This window comes from Opisthorchis viverrini (genome assembly GCF_000715545.1).
Source record: "Opisthorchis viverrini unplaced genomic scaffold opera_v5_61, whole genome shotgun sequence".
Taxonomy (NCBI): domain Eukaryota; kingdom Metazoa; phylum Platyhelminthes; class Trematoda; order Opisthorchiida; family Opisthorchiidae; genus Opisthorchis; species Opisthorchis viverrini.
Window position 1 is genome coordinate 1428608 of NW_008751717.1, and position 21843 is coordinate 1450450.

Below are 21843 nucleotides of genomic sequence, written 5' to 3' on the forward strand. Positions count from 1 at the left end.
CTGAATGATCATTTTCTTTTATCGTTTAGCCTACCTAAAAGATTTCCTCAAAGAGAGTAGTAGCATATTTTATTTCAGTAACTAGTGTAAAGGACGAAAACAGTGACACTGTGGTGAAACACTTGCCGGGTGTTTTTGGGAACTTTCATTGAGTAAAGCAAAGACGGTCGCGAACAAAAACGGAGATGAACTGTTAGTACCTATATTACCGTGTTTCCGTGGTCGAAGATTCAGTCTTGCCAAGAATTTCGTAGTGATATGCACATCTATTTTGTCGGTATTTCGGGTCTCACTGCCTCTAATCTGTTCGCAAGACCATGGTATCATCTAGATTTATTCGGTTGTTCAGCTGGTCCGAAAAGAAAAGCGAATTGCCCATGGAGCAATAACGAGTGTCTTAGTGGGAAATACCGTATCCATTCCAATTTGCTCTCTGCCCGTGAGACCGGCCCTCAAGACATCAAGATGGCTGTCAGTCAACGCAGCAAGAGGCTAATTAGGCCAAAAACAACTAGGGTAGCGGAATGGGCAAGTGATATGGCGAAAAGTAAACGGAGTCGTCAGCACCGCTTGTCTCAGTGACCACAACATATGCCACGTTGAATGATGGCAGACTTCCAACCACCCATCACACTTGAGAAAATGCGAACAAATCCTGATTAGGTCTGGCAAGACAGGCGGCTAAATGACAGTACATTCCAGCACGCAGCAGGTTATGTTGAAGCTACACAATAGAAAACGATCCGGCTTTTGGGATATTCCGCCCGACAGTTTCAACGTCGTCTGCCATATTTAGACATGGACAACACTGATGACAAATGAAATGCGCAGTACCTCCGCGAAGCAGCTACGGTGCACTTTTACGCATGGCCGTTGGTGTCCACTCAAAATTCAATTGTATACGCAAACTTGATAAATCAATGTCGTGATTTTGTCTACCGGACAAAGATATGTCTCTTGACACCAAAAACCTGGCGAAACGATAATTTGTCTGCATGGATAAACTTGCATTCCCAGGGGTTCTAAACTGCTTTATCGAAGCTACTTTTTAAAGCTACTTTACATCTACTGTGCGTTCTGAATCGAAGCGCCTCCGGCCTGCTGAGCAGGAGGAGCTTCTACAAGCGTTACTCAAGAACAGAACCGAATCCTTGTGTTCTGCTACGGACAAGGACACGTCCAAGGCAGTATGGCCAATTAGTACTTTTTACTCCCCTCTAACTGCAGAAATATAGGCCTTATCTCTACTATACGTTTATAAATTTTTCTTTAATATTGCAAGGTCTAGCACAGCCATGTGAGCCGTAAGGTAGAGGGGATTTCAACCAGCTGGGAATCCACTGACACATTATATCAAATACCCAAACATCAACATTCATACGGCCAGCCAAAAATCGCGCCATTCCTTTAATTTAAAATTACTATTATATTTTTTGTGAAATTATCGGCTCACCTACAGTTACCTGGACCTAAGGGGATAGTCCCGATACCCGTAAACATTCCCACACATCCGGTCGCGTTAGAATGCACAATAAATTACCCAGCTTTTCCTACAGAACTAGTGAGCTTTTTCAGTGTTATCTTCTTTCCTTTTCGTTGAATTTCGCCCCCGACATCATCATGCAATACACACTGAATACAACATCTAGAGAAAAAGGACAGTCAACATGAATCGGGCAGTGGTCACACAATCTCTCTTCCTCCGACAAAGTTCGTTCGAAGCAGGGTATCAAGCACATGTTTTTCTCACCCTGCTGTATTTTAGCTTTTTTGAAAATTTGGGAATAAGAATCTTGGGTGAGATGATGAATTAAGGCGCTCGCATAAGTCTTGGCTATGCTGTTATGAATGAAACAATGCGCTCTTCATCCAAATACAGATAACTTCTGTTAAAAAACGAATTTTACTGATGCCTAATGGCAATGTCTGCAAGTTAACCGTAGAAACGGTCAATTTGTGTTCCAGAGCATTAATGTTGCCGATACGAAGGCCGTAAATACCTTCGATGCTTTGGTAAATGGCCCATTCGTAAGACAGCTGGAGTGCGTCCAATTAGGTATCTCCGGTACAATTAATTGCTAATACATCAGAGTCATTGGACCAGTAAATGAGGGAAATGCAGCATCTATCTCCCATCAAACTTGGTATTGGGGAAATAATCCTGGGGGAGTTGCCACCACATGACAACTTGAAACGAAATTGGTCACAATCAAACTGAATGTTATAAAATCTTCCTGGTTGCGGTCAGTTTGGTTCTCCTTGAACATGACTAGAAATCACACGGGATGTGTCACGCAGCCGACCCTAGCAGCGTGTACGCCACCAAGTCCCAACCGGACTTCCTGGCTAAACTTTGCTTACCGTTGTACACAAGCCCACTGTTATGAGGTTAAAAAAGCTCCCGGGTCAGCTCCAATTTTAGTATCCTACTCTGGCATAATGCAGAGAAGTTTTGGCCTCAATAGTGATTGAAGATGTGAGCATCATGATTGTTGTCCATAGGTTTGATAAAATAAGTTTTCAGCATTTCCCTTTCTAAAGTTCACAGAATTTTCTTTCTCTAATGGTTGTGTAGGAGACAGGTCCAATTGTGTTAATGACATAAAGATGTCAATTATGAATATGACAATACTGGGTTTTCTCCAAAATCGCCCTACCATCTAAAAACCCCTGTATTCTACCTTGTTTTTTTGTCAGGAACAAAGATTCACCAGGTTGATGAAAACTGGTTCAAATTTCTGAAAAAAACGAGGCAAGTCACATTTTGGGTGAAGACAATCACTAAAAGGTAGTATTACCGTAGAAGTTGGAGCTGATAGCTGCACTTAACCTAAAAGTTGCACGAAAGTTTGTATAAGTCCACATATTTATTAAACGAGTTCCGCGCGAAACGAGAGATAATGGTTAGTAGATGTTGACTAATAGACGAGAAACTAATAAACTGAGACAGTAGCAGAGTAGCACTCATTCGTGACATCATTTGATGCTAACGGGAAACTTAATTGGATGCTTGGCCAGTCTCTCCTCAGTTGAAAGTGACGCACGGAAGCTGAGTCGTGGTCTCAATGGAATTGTATTTGAAAGATCAAGGTGATTTGCTTTGTTTAAAATGCTTATTTTAATGCTATTTTCTTTAAGCATAGAATAATTTTGATCGAAAGTCAGAGACTAAACCTATCTGATGGGCGAAACAGATAGGAGATTGCGGAGGAGTTCTCACCAACCTTATGAGTAGAGCCAGAGTAAGGAAACTGAACCACTGTTCCTTAAGAATTTAAAATCCAACACTTCAGTCGCATTCCACACATCAATACAGAAATCGATTGTGTGAAAATGTGGTCAAGCACGAGCGAAGTGAGAAATAAACGTATGTATTGAAGTTGTCAAGAGATGGGTATCATTGAAAGTGGTCGATTGGAAGAAATATTTAAACAGAAACAGAGCACAAATAAAAGTTTCAGTCCATGGATCGCTAGGCATTAGAAAGGTTTGTGTGTCCGATACCACTGTGAGGAATTACGTTGTGAACGAACTGTAGTAAGCTGAGTGTTGTTTTTGATTTGACATTGTAGAGATTCTCGTCAAGAGAAGTTTTTCATCATATGACGCAACGAATTTCCACTTCAACATTTCACGCAAGCAAGATTCTCCTGACTGGTGTACCATATATAACTCTGGTTGGGAAGTCGAAAGAAAATACCACAGAAGGCTGAAAGTTAATCTGACTGTGCCATAAGTCAAGGATCATATTTCCCAGGGGGTGCAATAAAACCACGTTAGATGGACAAAAGCTCCACCTGATACAGTCGTCGAACCATCCGTGTCTCACTTTGTTTCGCGAAAATTCGATATAGTTTAGGACAACTTTCTGCGTATGCGTTTCTACATGAATTTGATGCCATTTACCATTAGGTACATGTGAATACTTCAAATAAGAGGCGTTTTAGTTCATCAGTGGCCGAGTCTGTTAAAAAGATGCACTCATCCACAATTTCGTTTGGAAAATTGACCGAGTCGTTCGTTCATTATATTCTTCATCTGGATTCGCAACACAAACATCGCTACGGTAACACGATATTCAGGATCAGGATTTTTCGTAATATACTACTCACAAGATTAACCCGAGCAGTTAGACACCATCATCAAGTGGTCGCCTTCTTCGAGCGCAAGTGCTGAGTCGTCTACAGACTGCGCTGTTGAACAATGTTCGACATGAGTAATATGTCCCGCCAAGAAAACACTCTCATATCTCCAACTGAAGCGTGGAGCGGTCTGAGTGCGGCACGTTCGGTCCAAGTTGATTTTTCCAATTAAATTCATTGTGCGAATGAGTGAATTTCGCCAATGGCGTACTGCACAACGCCTAAGTTGAATAGGTGGTTGATATTATTTCAGAAACTATTACTGAGTCACAATAACCTGTTGAAGAGCGTTTATCATTTTCATAAGTAGTGTGCCATATCATCAAGAACTGTCTACGTTGGTTTGTCGGCTTGATAGGGCCACAAGGAAACTGAGGCAAATTGGAAAAGAGTATTAGTTTATGATCTCTGACTAGTCATCTTGTATAATCTGAACGCGAAAGGTTGAGGGGAGCACTTCCATGAAGTCGATTTCTCAAGCAAGTTCAGAGTGCGGTAATACGTTATCTTTCCAGGTTTATTATTATTATTATTATTATTATTCTGGTCTACAACCATGATTCTTGATCTGGACCGTCAACGAACATGTTCAGGACACATTTCACTCAAAAAACACTTGTACAATCAACCAAATGGTGCTGCCAAGAAACCAGGATGTCCTCGGATGTCAGTCCAGGCGACCACGCCCTAGCAACTCAAATTAAGACACAGGATTACTGGAAGCTCAGGTCTATTCCCAAAGCTTGACTAGTGTGCCGGGGGAACGCCCATCTGTGTGTATGTGTGTGTGTGAATCATGATATAACCGACATGTCATGACCAACGCCTAATCGAATCAAGGTAATCCAAGTGAAAATTAATGGTTATGGGTGTTTAATTAAGCACAATTCAATAATTTTTTTGAACTTCGAGCTAACTTGAGGATATTTGTTCGCCTGGTAGAGATGGCGAAAATCTTCGTCTTCGACGCCTGATATCGCAGAAGACACCAGTGAAACGGCAAATCAAGTGCAAAGGGTTTACGCGGCTGACATCTGTGAAAACCTCACGGCACAATATCATATGTGGCTTCGAACGAAATTCGAACAAAAAACAGACCAGTGAAAAACTTCTCACTTCTGTATTAAGCTATGGACTTTAAAACCAGCTTCAGTATGATTCTTTGTCACGTTTGTTGGGTTAGCGACAGCCGCTTTAATTCAAATGGCCGATGAATTGAGCAGTTATTCAAAAATGCCTGCAAATTTCACTCCTATTGGATCGACGCGAAACAAAACTAGTCATTCTTTGCAAGTATATGCCTTTGTTTTTGAGTCTGGAATATATGGACCTCACGCCAAATGGTTCGCTCTTTACGTGGGACATGTAACCGTCACAAACTCAGATTTCCTGACCAAATGAGAGGCACTGTGCCACTGATTGTATTTTCTTTAGAAAGAATGTTTTCTGTCGTGGCTCACTAACAGTTTTACCATCATTCCGGTACGTTGCGCTTGAGGGCACCTAAATCCTTCTTTAGATGGCATACTCATCGGGAACACCCGTATCTGAAAATAAGCAGTGGCGTTGAGGAAGATGTACTCAGAGAAAGAAACGGTTGTCAAACTTTTCGGGGGGGGGGGCGGTGGCATTAGTAGGTAAGCTGGCTGAGGCAACCTAACACGACAGCCTGTCGCTTTTCCTTTGCCTCAGTGACTTGTCTGCAACAGACTGAACGGAACTGCGGTCACATAAGTGAGTGTTAGGCTTCGCCTGGATGCATCTGAATGGGCTAAACACCTAGTAACTTTGAAGGTGGCAATGAGTCATTCTTTGTTCCACGGGGAAAAGGCAAATGCTCCACAGTACAACTTTGCTTAATCACATATTTAGCAATAAAAGTTCTTACAGGAATATCGAAGCAATCAGTCTATCCTAGAATAGGGAGAGCATTTTTAATTATGGTACATATTGTAGAAACTAACGAGGCTTCTGTTGTTTCAAATCTATGACATTTGATGAGTTTTAATTTGAGGGGAGCATTCTACGACAGTTAAAGAGATTTAATCACTTTGCTAATCCGTGTACCATTGAGCGAAATTGCGAAATTGAAAAGAGGAGAAATAACCTGTAAGCAAACCATGCGCAACAGCAGCCTAAAACAGACGGTTTTGGGACAGATAGAAATCAGTTTAGATTTGAGGCAAAGCTTTCCCTTGTGGATCGAATAGAAATTCCGCTGACTTCTGAGTGTGTCCGACCGTAGAGCTCCGGGTAAAAAGCGTTCAAGCTAGGCGTTGCGCAACAAAGAAGGCGGTCAGAACCGCCTAAAGTGGTATGACGGTGTGTGGAGGCTGATAGATAATATCGGTATTGTATGGAACCATACCGTTTGAATGAACCGATACGAAAGCCGATAGCCGACTTCAGGAGTGGGGAGTTTTAGTTCACTCCCGCACCTCCGAGATTTTGCTCCGTGTAACTTGCGCTCCAAATCAAGTCAGAGGACTAGGATCAAAGGGCCTTCAAAGTTCAGTACACCCAAAACAATTTCACGAAAATATAGTTTGGCTTCAAAGAATACCACTGATCTTCTGGAAACTGATAGTCCGATTACACGAAGGGTTCAAGAAAGTTACCGTGTATGAATACCAAGGATTAATCTACAACCGTGTGTTAGATGTCTTCAGAAGAGATAAGACTTGTTTGGACAGAACGTTCGCCGCAAACAGTTGCTGCGGATCATCGGATTGTCTGAGAGTAAGTGACATCATGCCTTAGTTTACGTCAAAATCAACATGTAAATCAACGTAATGGTGGTTGAGTAACCTGCAAGCGCAAGAGGAGTCACTTCGTCTACAGTAAAGAAAATTGTTGTCGGAATTGAAGAAAACACCTCAAATGACCGATTAACCCATCCAATCCAAACCGATACTGTCATGTTATTATTCCGACGGTATCGATTTACATAGTCACAATCACACCAGATGTACTAGCTCACATCCTTTATTGAGTTAGGTCAAACATTGATCCCGACGACCGGAAATCCAGATCGATAAACCACCCGGTGAACCCTGCAATGCATCAGCCGTTCTGAGCTTCCCAAATAACTTTGACATTCCGGCACCTCTGAACCACTGAATTTGAGAACAGTATTCTCATCGATAAACTAGCTCACGTGACCTTATGGACAGGCAATCGACATACGTGTGACTGTTCTATTATCCATTATTTCCATGGTCAGCTGAAATTCTGGACAAGCAGTACAACGATGCAGGATGAACGAAGTCCATTGGATATTTGATTTAAGTCCTCGAAATAAGCTTAACACACTTCTTATGAGTGAAGTATTACCGTCCGGGGTCTTCAAAGAGCAACGATAATTATATTCCCGGCTTCATCAGGTACATCCGTTTGGTAGTAGGAATCTGGCACCTGCTTCTCTGTCTTTATCAATGAGTTTGGTTTTTCAGCTCGATTTTGTCGGGCATCTCTTAAATTTTGAATTTGCGACATTCACAAAAAATCAATTATTATTACATATTCGTTCCCTAAATTTGTATGTTTAACCAGCCGATCCTGGATCTGCCTTACTGAATCTTATTTCAGGATTTGCTTTGTATTAGATGCCAGTCGTCGTGATTCAAACTAAAACTAGAATGTCCAGCCAGCCTTACTGGCTCCTCGAGTTTTCCTCCAGATCGTTTTCAGTTACTACTGAGTGACTTTCATAATGCACTGAGGTAGACATTACGTCCTGTTCAGATCTGTCAAACGGCTGTCGAATTTCGGTTCAATCTAACAGGACACTTGTTCCAGCTACCACACTTTCGGTTACCGAAAAAACGGAGAACAAGGCATATATAACCTATCACTGGAGGCAATGGCATGGCCCGTTAGTTGATGCTGAATTTACAGCAGTGAAGCATCGGTGTTGAACGCGGGTGTCATGCTGTCGATGATGATGGTGATGATTTAGTTTAGTGATTAGTACTTCCATATTTCATTTCAGGTCACAGACTATCGGGTACTCTGCCATTTCCGGCCATCACAGGATTGGACAAAACATAGGCGGTCCTTGGCATACGAATTACTTGTCCTAGCCAACGCAGCCTGAGGGTGAGTAGCTCGTCAACCCGACAGCTGAATCCTTTTTATCTTCTGAACGGCCGGACAGTTAAAATGAACATCCTCTGTTGGCCTGTGCTGTCTGCATGAGTCACTACTTTGTCACAACGACGAGTGATTCATACCGCACTGGCGAAATGACACGTTTGGATGCGGTGATACACGCACATAACAGCAATTTCGTGATTTGACCTCGAAGCGCACATCGTGTCGTCTGGCCACTGGTCAGCAATCTGCACTTCAGAGAGGCCGCGGGTCGACGACAAAATGCACGTCTGTGGCTCATTCCACGGAGGAAGGAAGTGATTGAAATGAGTAACAGACTCAGCGGAAAGCGGGGAAATGCAGCAAATATCTCTTTTTTAGTCTCATCCTATTCAACTCATACGATAGTTGGGACGATGTCAGGCTTGGAGAGTAATTGCCTTGTCGGACAATTGCGGCTGTGAGAAAACTAGTCAACTTTTCGAACGATTACTTTCGTCCTCGTTACTAAATATGTGCTGTATGCAGTTCGACATTATTCCGAACTCTGAATTTACCAACTTCATAGAGGTGCATGAAGCCCTTGTTGGATTGGAACAGGCCTACTGGATTCATGGGCTCAATCATATGGAATAAACCTGGTATCAAAATGAATTCTTCAGAAACTTGACCTCACTGAGAGGAAATTACCCCCAGCAAACAGCATACGCCAAAACAAACGAGTAGGAGGTGATTTACTTGTAACAATAATAAATAAGTTCAACACAGCTACTGCAGACTAACGTTTTTTCTCGCCGACCGTCGACGAGCCATAAAAATAGCACGATATGCCTTGTCACTTATCTGCTATCGTTTGGTGCACGTATACAATATAAGTGGAATGTGTACAAAATATTGCTGTGTTTAAATGCACATGAAGCCAAGCCAAATGAAACATCTGACTGGGTCTAACTACGCTTGTGAGTAAAGGTGTAACTATCCACTCACTACATGGAATGCGATAATTTCACAAGCGACACGTCCAAGACTAACTCAAGGAAGAGGTTACTGTGAACACCACAGTATGTGGGCTTATTAGTGCAATGGATGGAAATTCATAACTCCCCGGGCCATTGTGCATCGAAGCGTCAGCGCGAAAAAGCGAAAACTTCATCGTGTAGGACAAGCCTGTATTGGTTGCCCTTGTTAAGGATAGTGGGAAAACGCTGGTATTGTGGGCATACATCATCATCATCATCATCATCATCATCATCATCATCATCATCGACAGCATGACATCAGCGTTCAACACCGATGCTTCCGGAAAAAAATCGTTCAGCTGTCGCACCCTTTCGGTGCCTAACTGCCATGCTACCCGGAGGTTTCACAAGGCTGGGATAGTGCCAGGTTTCCCAAGCCTAGACAGGGAAGTCGAGAGGCAGAGATCGGGTTCGAACCACGGACCTTCCGGTCAGTAAGTTCGCGCTCTAATCAACTGAACCGCCTCTCATCCGGACGAAGATGTATGGTCGAAGATGCTCTCTCAGACGGTGACTGACAGTGGATTGGAGAAATTTGCCCTGTGCGATCGCCTTGAAAGTGATGTTCAACGTACACTGTGGTTACGAACAGCTCATAATTGTCCCAATATGTGACCGGTACCCCTTCTAAACAGTCCATTCCAAACAGGCAGACTTAAGGTCCGTTCAGCTTGTTACACCACACTTTAGGCGGATATGATGGAAAGGATGAGCATCATTCAAAATTGCCAGACAGAGATTACCCAAACAATTGAAGTTCCACTTTCTCCAAGTCTATTAGGAGCCATAACTGCCTGATTCAAAACGCTGTTTAATACCGTCACTACCACTTCTGCCTCAATATCCTCAAAACCCTATTGCATTCAATGAAAACACGCTATTTGCCAAACCAGTACAAACTAACTACCTTAAAGTTACATACCATTTTAAGCTAATATTCTTTAAGGCTAATATGGCTAGTCTGTTAAGGGAAACAGATGTGTGATATTGGACTTTTCTGATGAAAACTATCGTTTTGATTCGTTTGGATATCAGTCCCGGATAGCGGTGTTGCGAATAGAAGCCGTCAGGAGAAAAAGATAAAATGAATATGTAGCTACCAAATAAACTTTCGGACTTTGACTAACTCACTATTGATAATCCTCAATTTTCAATGATTTGATGTTTGAACTGGTGATTTTGTGTACTAATGGGTCCCATTTTTGTGTCGTTCTCCTCCTTATGCCGACACAATACTAGTAAGCTTATCTCCTGAGGCTATCCTTTCTGCGCGTGACTTCTATGGCCAGAGAAGTCCCGGTCGTAACAGCAACTCAAAGGGTCAAAATAAGTAGAGTAACAAAGCCTACAATGAGCCACTTCACTATTAAGGTTGAGAAATGTGATCACGTTATACAACGTGCGTCAGAGAGGCGTTGTGTAAAACATGAAGTGAACCCACATATCCAACGGTAATTCGTTCATCCTGGGTCATTGTACTGCTCGTCCAGAATTCTCAACTGACCATGGAAACGAACAGATAAAAGCTATTATTTCCAACAACTCAATTAGAACAGCCACACTCATGTCGATTGCCCGCCCATGAGCGACCGAGACGTGTGAGATCACGTGCGCGGGTTTGACGCGTTTATCGATGAGAGTACTGTTATCAAATTCAATGGTTCGGAAGTGCCGGAATGTCAAAGTGATTTGAGAAGCCCAGAACGGCTGATGCATTGCAGTGCTTATCGATCTGGATTCCCGGCCGTCGAAGTTAGGTTTGACCATTTGGGGTCAATGTTTGACCAATCACAATAAGGGATGAGAGCTAGTCCATCTGGTGTGATTGTGACTATGTAAGCCGATACCGTCAGAATAATTGCATGACAGTATCGTCTTGGAATGGATGAGATGATCGGCTGTTTTGAGGTGTTTTCTTCAACTCCAATGGTGTTATTACTGAAGTTGAAATGATTTCCATTTCACCTCCTGATTTCTGAAACATCTTTTAGAAACTCAACGTTTAATAGCGGAATATCAATTGGTTATGCGTTTTCTGGTTGCCACTCGGAATTGGGGTGTTTTCTTTCATCCTTACGCAGGAGTTGTCGATAAGAAACCAAATACAATCAATGTACGGATTGTGAGGCCTTGTGGAAGCCAAACTTTCGGAATGCACAAAATATTCATTGTGTAACAAACTGCGGCTTAATATGGCTTCCAGAAATCATTCTTGGAAGAGATTCAAATGGGTACCCAGATTGCTTCGGATCCAAAGATGAGATTTATCCCATGGACTGAAACAACCTTTCTGTGTTGGACCATTGCCGTTTAACAACTGGTAGGATGCAAAGTCCTCTCTAAATGAAGACGAGAAAGCGAGTTTTGGGCACTCGGCTTTCACGCACTTTTACGCTAATTAGATAGTAGGGTAATGGCGGGAAGGGGAAGTGGCAGATATCCAAAACTAGTATTTCCTTCTCTGAAGACTGACCTTCGGTTGAAACACTTATGCATGGCTCCCTTTGAGTTTCATTGTCCGTGTACCTTCCCGGAGAGCTAAAGTACCAGAGGTATCGCAAGCCACACCACCTGGTCTTCATAGAAGAAGCGGCCATATATCATTTTTTTACCGTAATGGACATTTTAGAAAGTTAGGTCTTTTTTCCGGTTAAACGCACAATAGGTCATCCCAAAGAACCTGCAGACAGTCGTTTAGGCAATGGTCTTTCATACAAAGGAATCAGCCCTTGAAAAGCGGTTCGGCCTCCATGGCAAACCAGTTTTTTGTCGATATTACAAAAGCCGGTTCCCTACGAAAATCAAACAAATGGCATGCCGGTCTAAGGAATAATCGAGTCTCGGAATAATGGCAAACTCCTACAAACAGGGGATGTCAGGGAAATAATAAACCAGGGTTGGTTTTGAATATCCTTGACTGAAAATTTCTCAGGTACCCATGACTCCTAGAGAACCCAACTAGTGAGTGACCTAGTCGCCTCAAGGAGGAATTACGGGTATTCTATATGGTCCATTCTTCCAGATTCTGACTGAGCAAAGAACAGAACCATGACGATAGACCATGGAGTTCCTTGTAACACAAAACTTTAAACAAGTGTCGCTGTGTCTTTATCACTGTCACCATCTGCCAAGCGTTTGACACAATTTTGTAGACTAACATCTTTAGACAGCCGTGATGTCTACAATGGAATAGGCCAGAGGTTTGGATTAAGCTGCTGGCCTCTGAAACAACTTCAGCTTGTGGTTTCAGCATGATGGCTTCCTAACCGAGTTGTTCTGACAATCAGTGTAGTGATGACGTTGGCTGGCGGTAAAGGTGGCCTTGGAATTGCCGGTGTTATAAAGAAAGATCTTACTGTTAGTGAGTAAACTTTGGTGTTTTAATTCGTTGTTACCAGATATTGCAATAAGTACATCATTACTTTCTTGTACTGTCCACAGAAACCGTTTGCTCTATTATAGTAGTGGGTGGTCTTTGTTCACGGAAGGGGTTTTGGAAAACAGTATTGCATGTTATGTTCGGAAAGCGTAAGCCTGGACATTATGAATGCTGCCTAAAGTTGATATACGGGGCCAAGTCAACTGGCCAGATTGAGTGAAAAGATCAGAGATCAATCATTGCAGACTGCTGGTGAATAGTCCAGTCTGGTGATTAATAGATGAAGGCGTTCTTCAGTTGTGGAGTCAGATAAGTAGATAAACTAAGTCTCCGTTGATTGACGTACTTACGATGTTTTCTAATTGCAAGACAAAAGTGGAAGACGCCCTAAACACCGAGTAACCCCTGGCAACGTAGTTCCATCCTTACAGCCCCAAGACGGAAGCTTCTTATCACTCAGTACAGGCCGAATATTCAACCGAAACATGTTCTTTTTCTCCAGACAGTTTCATGTTTGACCTCAGGAGGAAGTCATGCACATTGTTCCATACCGACATCTTAACTGCCTAAGTTTTGTTACTAGAGCTGGATGGCAACCAAAGTACAAATTATTTCATGGACCTATGGTGAAGAATGTCTACGACGGAATATAAAATAAACGTATCTGCACACCTTCAAGATGCCTTGTCATCGATCGCAATACTAAATGCAACATCTTCGAATGCATATGACTTGACATTTTGTTTTATGGTTGCCTGTAGCCACCAGTGGATTTGGAAAGATTTGGAAGAACACGAAAACGAATTATTAGTGAGCGAACCGGCTGAGATTCCCATAAATACCGTAGTAAAGTTATGAAGTTGGAGTGCCTAATTCTGGGTTGTTAGGCAGCATCAAAGTTTGGGAAACATGGAAGGTGGATGTGGCATTTATGATGGAGAATGGCTTCATTACCAACATTCCACTAATCATATAATTTATTTAATGGGGCGTAGTCTGGTCCGGTCACGTGACTTCACACAGAGGGGTATTTTCTTGGGAAAGAACTAGTTGCTGAAAACCCTTCTATATTCGAAAATTATCGTACACTATTGATTTCGCTCAGTTTGTCATTAAGACCGGTGTAATTTGTGGATGGATGTGTTTCACCAACGGAGAGAGTTTAAGCAGTGGAACTCTAGGACGATCGGTACGGCGTCGAATAGGATGGTTTTGTAGCCTTTCGGGTTCAAAAAGTAATGCAGTGGTCGGGGACTTTTGTGCGGCGGTGAGAAATCCACGGCTGCACTTAATAAGTGATTTACATCAGCCCTTGTATCCGAAAATCTGGTTATATATTATATCCAGTGCTACTTTGCGAATGTGCTTGTTCACTGAATGAAGCTGTGATAAACAGACCGCTGACAGGCTCTTCGATTGTCCAATTCAACAGTTTGCCCCATGCAAGAGTACATGCTAACAGTGACGCAAAGCTTCCCCGCCGAAGAAATTGTATGCACACCCTAGATTGAAGTGTAGATTTTGAGACCCAACTGTGAAAGCCCGTCCCTAATTTCTACCCGAGATTTGCAAGAGAGATTAGTAAGAACATTCGACTGAAATTGTTGACGCCAGAGAAGGTTCAATTTACGGCAACCGGTTGCCCCAGTCAGACACCGTCAGCACGCTTCACCTGCCATCAAAGATGTTACAACTCGAGGTCAATCCCACAGACAATAAACAAATAATTTACTTCACCGGAAAGACACGTACAGTGGAACCTAGCCAAGTTTGTGAACTCCCAAGAAGTGGGAAAATTCAAGTGTCAGACAGTTGGAGCCAAAACACTCGGTACAAGAGTGGAATCTGACAAGGTGATTTTCAACCAGCAGGACAAACTGCGTTTGAACAACAAAAATGGCAACTGGTGTGATGTAGCTAACACGCATATCTCATTGATTAACACGACGCTCTACGTTATCCGAAGAACTAAATAACTGTCAAATCGGATTAATGCAGCGACGAATCTCGTAAGACTCAGCCGTAAACGAGTTGCGCCGTTCTGTCTCAGTATGAATTATCGAAAGAATGGAACTGTGAACACGTTGTTTCCGTCACAACTAACCCGGTTGCTCTTACCGTTAGTGCTGATTGCAAAGCCTGTCACAGAGAAGCTTAGGTCTATCTTGCGCATGGGAAATTCCTTGCTCGGTAAAAGATTTTTTCCACCTTATCCGCTAACCAGTTTGCTTCTTTGCTGCATCCCATGTGGCCAGATTTTTTCTGATACCTTCTGCAGCCACGTTTGTCCGGATGTTTCTGGTGGGGAGGGAGGACGACGAGCTACAGTCTGCAGACTACAAAATGTGTCAGAGATGCAGTGAATGGATGGTTACACACTGGCTGACCTAATTAGGGTATAAAATTTGGTACAGTTTATCCGTGTACCATGTTAGTTGGAAGAATTTCGGCGAATTACTGGCGAACATGCATGATCACCGGGATTTGTGCGGTTGGAAACAAGACGATTTCAGAAGAGTTCTGATTAACAGACTTCCGAAAGCAGCAACGATAATCTGTTCAGTCAAAGCGCAATAGACGGGAGGACAAAACCGTTTCCTGTTAGTATGTGAAGAAGAACTTTAACAATCGAGATGATCCGATCGCCTTTTCGTTCGTTCGTTCGTTCAGCTGTAACACCCTTTCGGTGCCTAACTGCCATGCCACCTGAAAGAAGCACGAGGGCTAGGAGACTGCCATGTTGCTCAGGCTTAGAGAGGAGAAGTCGAGGTGCAGAGGCCGGGCTTGAACGACGGACCTTCCGGTCAGTAAATATATACTTTAACCACTGAGCTATCTGGCCTCCCAGTCAGTTACTAGTTAGTTCCTTTTTAACGCTGCTATAAACGTACTTTACTGTTGAGAATCCTTCTATTCTAACGGTTGGTTAGAGTGAAGCCAATCCACTTTGTTCCTCCCGAAGTCCTGCAGGCATTTTATGTTGGGTCATTTATTCTTAGTTGACACCATGAATGAAAGTCGTTATTGGATTTGTGAACATTCATACAAATTATTGCACTAGAGCAATCAGCTGACCAAGGCACTTTTAGTCTAAAGTCCATCGAAATTTCTCATCTTAATTATCGAGGTTCACTATTTGTTACGGGTCATGCTACCGTATTATTTAAAACAGTAATTCTTACAGCTATGAGCACCTTTTTCCTGCTCTACAACTCGAAAGAGACACAAGAACGGGATTCTGCTAGGTTTTTCAAGCCTAACCTGCGTTTGGGTTCGGACAACCTACCCTCAGATCAGTGGCTTTGCATCGCAGATAGAGCTACCTCAAGCACCAAACCGCGACCAACCCTCGGATGGAAGAGTTCTTGTCTCTGATACATCTCTATTTAAATTTGAATTACCTATCACGTAATGCTTAAAATAGAACTCTTTCAAGCATAACTTTAAGAGGCCATAATTGCGTGCTCATTTGACACGAGTATTGGCGGCCGCTTATCCAACCGAGTTGAGTTCACCTGACCAGCACGATCAGCTAACTAAACAGATATAAGGCTATAATGAGCACTGCTATGCTCAGAAAGCCCTGAATGTTTCTACTTACAGTGCACAATGTCAGTCTTCATGTATTGCATGACAATCCACACACGGTTCGACACTCATGAAGCGAAAATGCATTATCGAAGAAGGCAACGTTAAACCATGACTTACGGTCGCATAATGCTCTCCCACTTTGGTTAGTAAATCACAGTAGCTTAGCACTGTTTCTGGGGCGCCCCCACATATGACAACGTAGGTAGTCCAACAGACAAGGTCAAAGACGTTGATCAGCTGTATTCTCGTCTCTCTAACACACGAACGAACGGTGTTCAACGCGAGACTGATGCACCGATAAACCGCAGTCGCGTGGCTATCCAGTCACATGACACGCCAAGAGTTCAACGAATGATTGGTTCGTTCACGTCACACACGTGAGAAATGAGCGCCGTCGTAATGGTAATCCGCTCTCAACACAAATGAGTGACCGCTTTTCTCGACGGCTCCAAGCGACACTATCCAGGAGCCGTTTGACCACATTGGGGGAAACACACACGCGCGCAGCAGTCTGTGCTTGTCAGCCTACTTGGCTAACCTGTCTAGCCGAGCAGCTAGTTGACCAATCACGCTGCGCATACCAATACACGCAGAGAAGCACCGTTTTTTGCCTCTGTTGCTTTACCAGTGCGTGAGCGAGACGTCGGAGATGCATTCACTGGGTTATACACCGCTTGGATCGCGTGACGGGCAACTCAAGAGTAGTACAATGTGACAATCCAAAATGCTTCGCTTATCCATTCGTCTTGCGGTCCAGATGCTTCAGATCTAAAAAGCGATGTCCGAAATACACTCATTTGCAACTGAACCTGATGTTATCAGGAGACTCAACTGAATCCCAACTGAAGCTCTAATTCGTGCTACTTTTTAGCTGAATGTGCTGCACACATGTTGCCGCATATTTTGGCTGGAAAGATATTCAGGATGTTGAAGTACATTTCCTTTGCATGCTAGTTTGCGTCACTTGTAGCATCAAAAAAAGGGAACGGTGATTCTCAGGAGGAAGGAGTTCACAACAAGTTCTGTGGATAAAAGACAGAAGGAAAGATCATGAGCCGAAACCCAGTAAGCAAGGTTGTACATCACCAATCCTTATATATAATTCAATCGAACTGACAGACTCCGTATACTACTGTCTCAGGTGTCACGTGTACCGGTCTACAGAAAGGGCTGTGTCGCATGTTTGCCAGACGTGGCCTCTGAATAGATGATGTGAGGCGACTTCAGATTTTCGACCACCAACCCCTCAGAAACACTGCTGGTGTGGAATGGCGTTAAAGGAATCAGAAAGAGGTAATTAGAAGGCGGACATTCGGTTTTCTAGGAGGTCCTTCAGTCACGTAAGCGATCCAGCATCATGAACTACAATGACTCGATCATGTACTACTCATGTCGAAATACCGTCTACCGAGACGAGTGTTGTTTTCTGTGCCTCCTGCAGAAGAGTGCATACCGCGGGGTGGACCACGTATGAGTTGATGGAAAGGCGTGAAAAAGATTACAAGAGTTCGTGTGTTGTTATTGTGGTCCGCATTCCAGATGAATTCCTTGTGACCCCTGCTGCACTTGGTTAAAGAAATTGCAAGAAGTGGCAGCTGATCGATGCCACTATCGTTTGGGCTGTCAGTTTAAATGTGTGACTTTTGCCCAGTCGGTCTTCCGTCACTGGTTAGGAATCAGGCGAAATGACTGAGAGAACATACAGAGACAACATAAAATGTGAAGAACAACTGACAATGCAGGTTACCGAAATTAACAAGAGCAAAATAGTGGAAGTCGCCATTTTACAAGGCGGGAAATCTCAGTGACAAAGCACGTGTTTTTGCTCAGACTGCCATGCTTCAGACTGCACGCCGACGTTCAGTCCAAAATCCACGTGTCGTCTGAGTTGGAGCAGGATGTGAGGTTAGTTGCTCCGCCCTATCAGAAAACAACTTTTTTTTTTTTTAGACCTCTTTCTCAAACGTTAAGGGTTACGATTCATTCGTAATCCACCCGCCAGCCTAGTTAGACAGGCAATATTTTCAACGTTCTCTCTGACACCCACTCTTCAGTCATTGAAGGCTCGTTAAGGGTTACGATTCATTCGTAATCCACCCGCCAGCCTAGTTAGACAGGCAATATTTTCAACGTTCTCTCTGACACCCACTCTTCAGTCATTGAAGGCTGATATTGTTTTTGCTGCACCGCACATTGGATATTTTATATCCTGGGCTTCTAAAGTAAATGGCATAAATGACATCCATATTTCGAACCACACATTTGTCTAGAAGTGGTGTTAAAGTGAACACGCGCACATTTCAATATATGATGGTTCTGAGTACCCATTAGGAGTGATTTTTCACCTTAATGGGAACTAAAGCTTATAAATCAACTAGGCTCAATCTGAAAGACGAACGAATCAACACCCATTTCAGAAGGGTTCTGTGGGCAATCGGTAGTTTCCCAAGCCCTTCTGATACACAATTTCTCAATCGTTTCCAATTCTTTTCCAACTGATTAAGTTAGATCAGTCATCAAACTGCTTCAATTTTACAATGTATTTTAGTATTTCGAGCAATGGAATAACAGCTGTATAGATCTAATACTCTTTTGTACATCGTAATTTCTCATTTGCTTCGGACCAAAATGGATAACACTCAACATTGTATCCTCAGTAATTGGATTGTATTCATGGCTGTCCGAAAATCATGTAAGTAATTACTTAGGACCTTGCCCCAATTGTCCTTTTAAGGTGAACATTTTCCTTGCAATCTTCAAGCTACGGACAATTCGTAAAAATATTTCTCTTTGCTAGTGTGGTTTTATTTTTGCTATTTTGGAGGCCAAGGACTAAAAACTCTCCAATGCAGTGAAAAGAGCCGACAAAAACATCTAACGCTGCTTCACTGAGGATGCCAAAATCCTCTACGGGCCAGGGTGCCATACCACACGAGGACATCCCCTATAAGGGCTATGAAATCTTCATTCCCAGTAAGTAAACAGGTGTAGTAAGGCGCTGAAGCATCGGTGTTGAACACTGATGTCATGCTGTCGATGATGATGATGATGATGACGATGATGATGATGATGATGATGATGATGATGATGATGATGATGATGATGATGATGATGAAACAGGTGTAAAGGATAAAGCCTGGAGGCAGATGACAAGACGCACTCAATACGGTTTTTGATGAACTTCCTCTGAAAAACTCGCACAGCTTGCTGTCAGTTACAGAAGATGCTTCACTCAAAAGAATGTTTGGATGATCTGCTGTTATTCTTCGGAATTTTTTTGCTGCGGCTCAGAGACGAGCTTGACAAACAGATTCGCAGGACTACCTACCAGTACTCCCAACGGGCTTTCGATGAACCAGATGATTCGCGAACTGGGACAGACACTCAAAGGGAAGGAATAATTACATTTGCTCAAGGTTGACATCATGAACTTCAGAACTGTGGCTTGTAAGCCAACACGGAAGATTCAAGATCACTCTATGGGCTCCCTTCAGTGTTTTTAGCAAACAGAGTACACGGGGAAATTTTCAAATTCCATAAATTCTTTTTTGATGCACACAATAAAACAAGAATCAAAGAAAAGCAATTTCTGTCTGCATAAAGTTAAAAACGGCTTCGGCGACGTTTATTTCAACGTCTAATCTTTTAGTAATGCCACAAACTCAAGCGCAACTTCAGAATAATATATTTGTGTTTGAGATCTCAGTTTACTACTGAAGATTAAAGCTTTGCTGAATGAAACAAACCGATGGAAGAAGTTTGAACGCACAGAATCCATCGGATTTGAATAGTTTGCATTAGTTTTTATTTGTTTTGTGCTCCCCATCTGAAGCTGGACGCTATATTCCCGAAGAAGTTTCGAATAATGAGGCAAACTACTGTAATCTGGATGTAAAACATGGAACATTCAAACGTAGTGAAACATTTATTGGTGTTCTCTTTCCTTCCTCTCATTTTGGATGTCACGACACAACATACGGAAATATAACGATTTGAATACTGGCTCAAACAATTGCGAAGTTCTATAAATGTATCCAGGTTTTTCGACAGTTTTACTAGGAGCGCACACACGTCTTTGAGCATTTTCGGGCTGATCTTCTGAATAATGGAACTGTAGACAATCAACAGTCAAACGGAGTCGGTGTGGTCCAACTTTTGCTAAGCGCATTGATCCCTGAACTTAACACTCACATGATAACGAGACATTCATGGGTTGATGATTTCAGATTGCCAGTCTTCTTTGCCGGCTTATCGTGAACATCTCGAAAATGAGTGAAGTGACCTTCGTAATCTCCGAAATTCATTGATTGCTTCCGCCTTCACAAGAGAGTTCTCTAGACGGAAGATTGACCCATGACCGCTCGTTTGTACTTTAATCGAGATTGTCTCAGTGACTCACGTGACTGCTGAAGTTTTCGGTTGCGTAACGCGAACCAGAATAATGAATCATGTAGACGGTTCTACTTTTGGGCGAGAACAGTTGACTCAGTTTGAAAAGTAGCTTACTTTGGAATGTCGGAAGTAATGAACGTGACACTCACCAGAAGACTCCACATTTGTTTCGACAAAGAACAATGAATGAAAACAAAGCCTGGCGGCTGTCAAAAGAATCTACATAAGTTGGGAGGATTCGGTACTATGAATGCTCCTATTGAAAGAGAGTACCAGAAAACAATCAAGCACGACTAGGAGGTGTTACACCATAGAAATAATATTTTAGTGCAGGTATATAGATTACAGCTTCCATAACGGAACCTTTTTTTACATGTGATCCAGAAAAATTTCCTCTGTAGCCTTCACTCTGTCTCCCTCCGCTATCAGTCATCAGAGACTGGAAGTGCGCTCTACCAGGCCTCAAACTGTTTGAGTTCCAAGTATCACTTTCACTCATAATCTAATGAAATGACAATCACTTTGATAAACGCATCTTCCTCTCCTTATTCAAACTAAAGCGTCAAAATTTCCAACACATCACTCACCTGGTTTTTCTCTGAGGTTTTTTGTGTGCTAAAATGTGCCAACCACCAAAAGTCCATCACGAATCACGGAAGAATCAGTTCATCTCATATTGCTCGATGTCCCCCATTAGATTTTAGTTTAGGGTAACGTTTTGCTCCTGTCAAACTCTCAACTCGACTTCCCCCACACACCCACGGGTTGCATCCCAGCCCATCCAGGGTACCGAACGGCAGTTACAGTTGAGCACAGATCACAACGCTACTACACGATATATCCGGGTGAAAGTAACGACCTTATTGATTAAACATTATGGATTGAGGTGTAGGTAAATCGTTTTCCCTATATTGGAATCGATCGTGATATTTTCGTCTCATTTAACCACACTGTCTTAACTCCGAAACGGAACCTGAAACAAAAGGTGATCGATTGCAATTTCGACCATCGTGCAATCCCTCTTTTTTTCACCACGTGCCAAAGGAAGACCGAGACATCTGAACCATCTATATTCCCCATTTTTCCGCCGGTGAACTTTGCCTTCTCCCAATAATGAGTGAATGAGATAGGAATATCTGCCCGCTTGATTTCACGCTCCACGAGCAATCAAGTCAGCCAAGGATTTTCCTTTAATTCTTTCCATTTCATACTTAGAGGACTTTTGAGT

General features: G+C 42.7%; 1 protein-coding gene across 1 annotated transcript in view; it reads right to left on the reverse strand.

Moving 5' to 3' along the window:
- T265_03982 (hypothetical protein) overlaps positions 1-16378 on the reverse strand; it is a gene marked incomplete at both ends in the record, with an annotated part of 63402 nt that extends 47024 nt beyond the window's left edge. The window contains one exon of the mRNA XM_009168589.1: positions 16341-16378. The remainder of the gene's footprint in view (positions 1-16340) is intronic.
- Positions 16379-21843: the final 5465 nt, after the last annotated feature.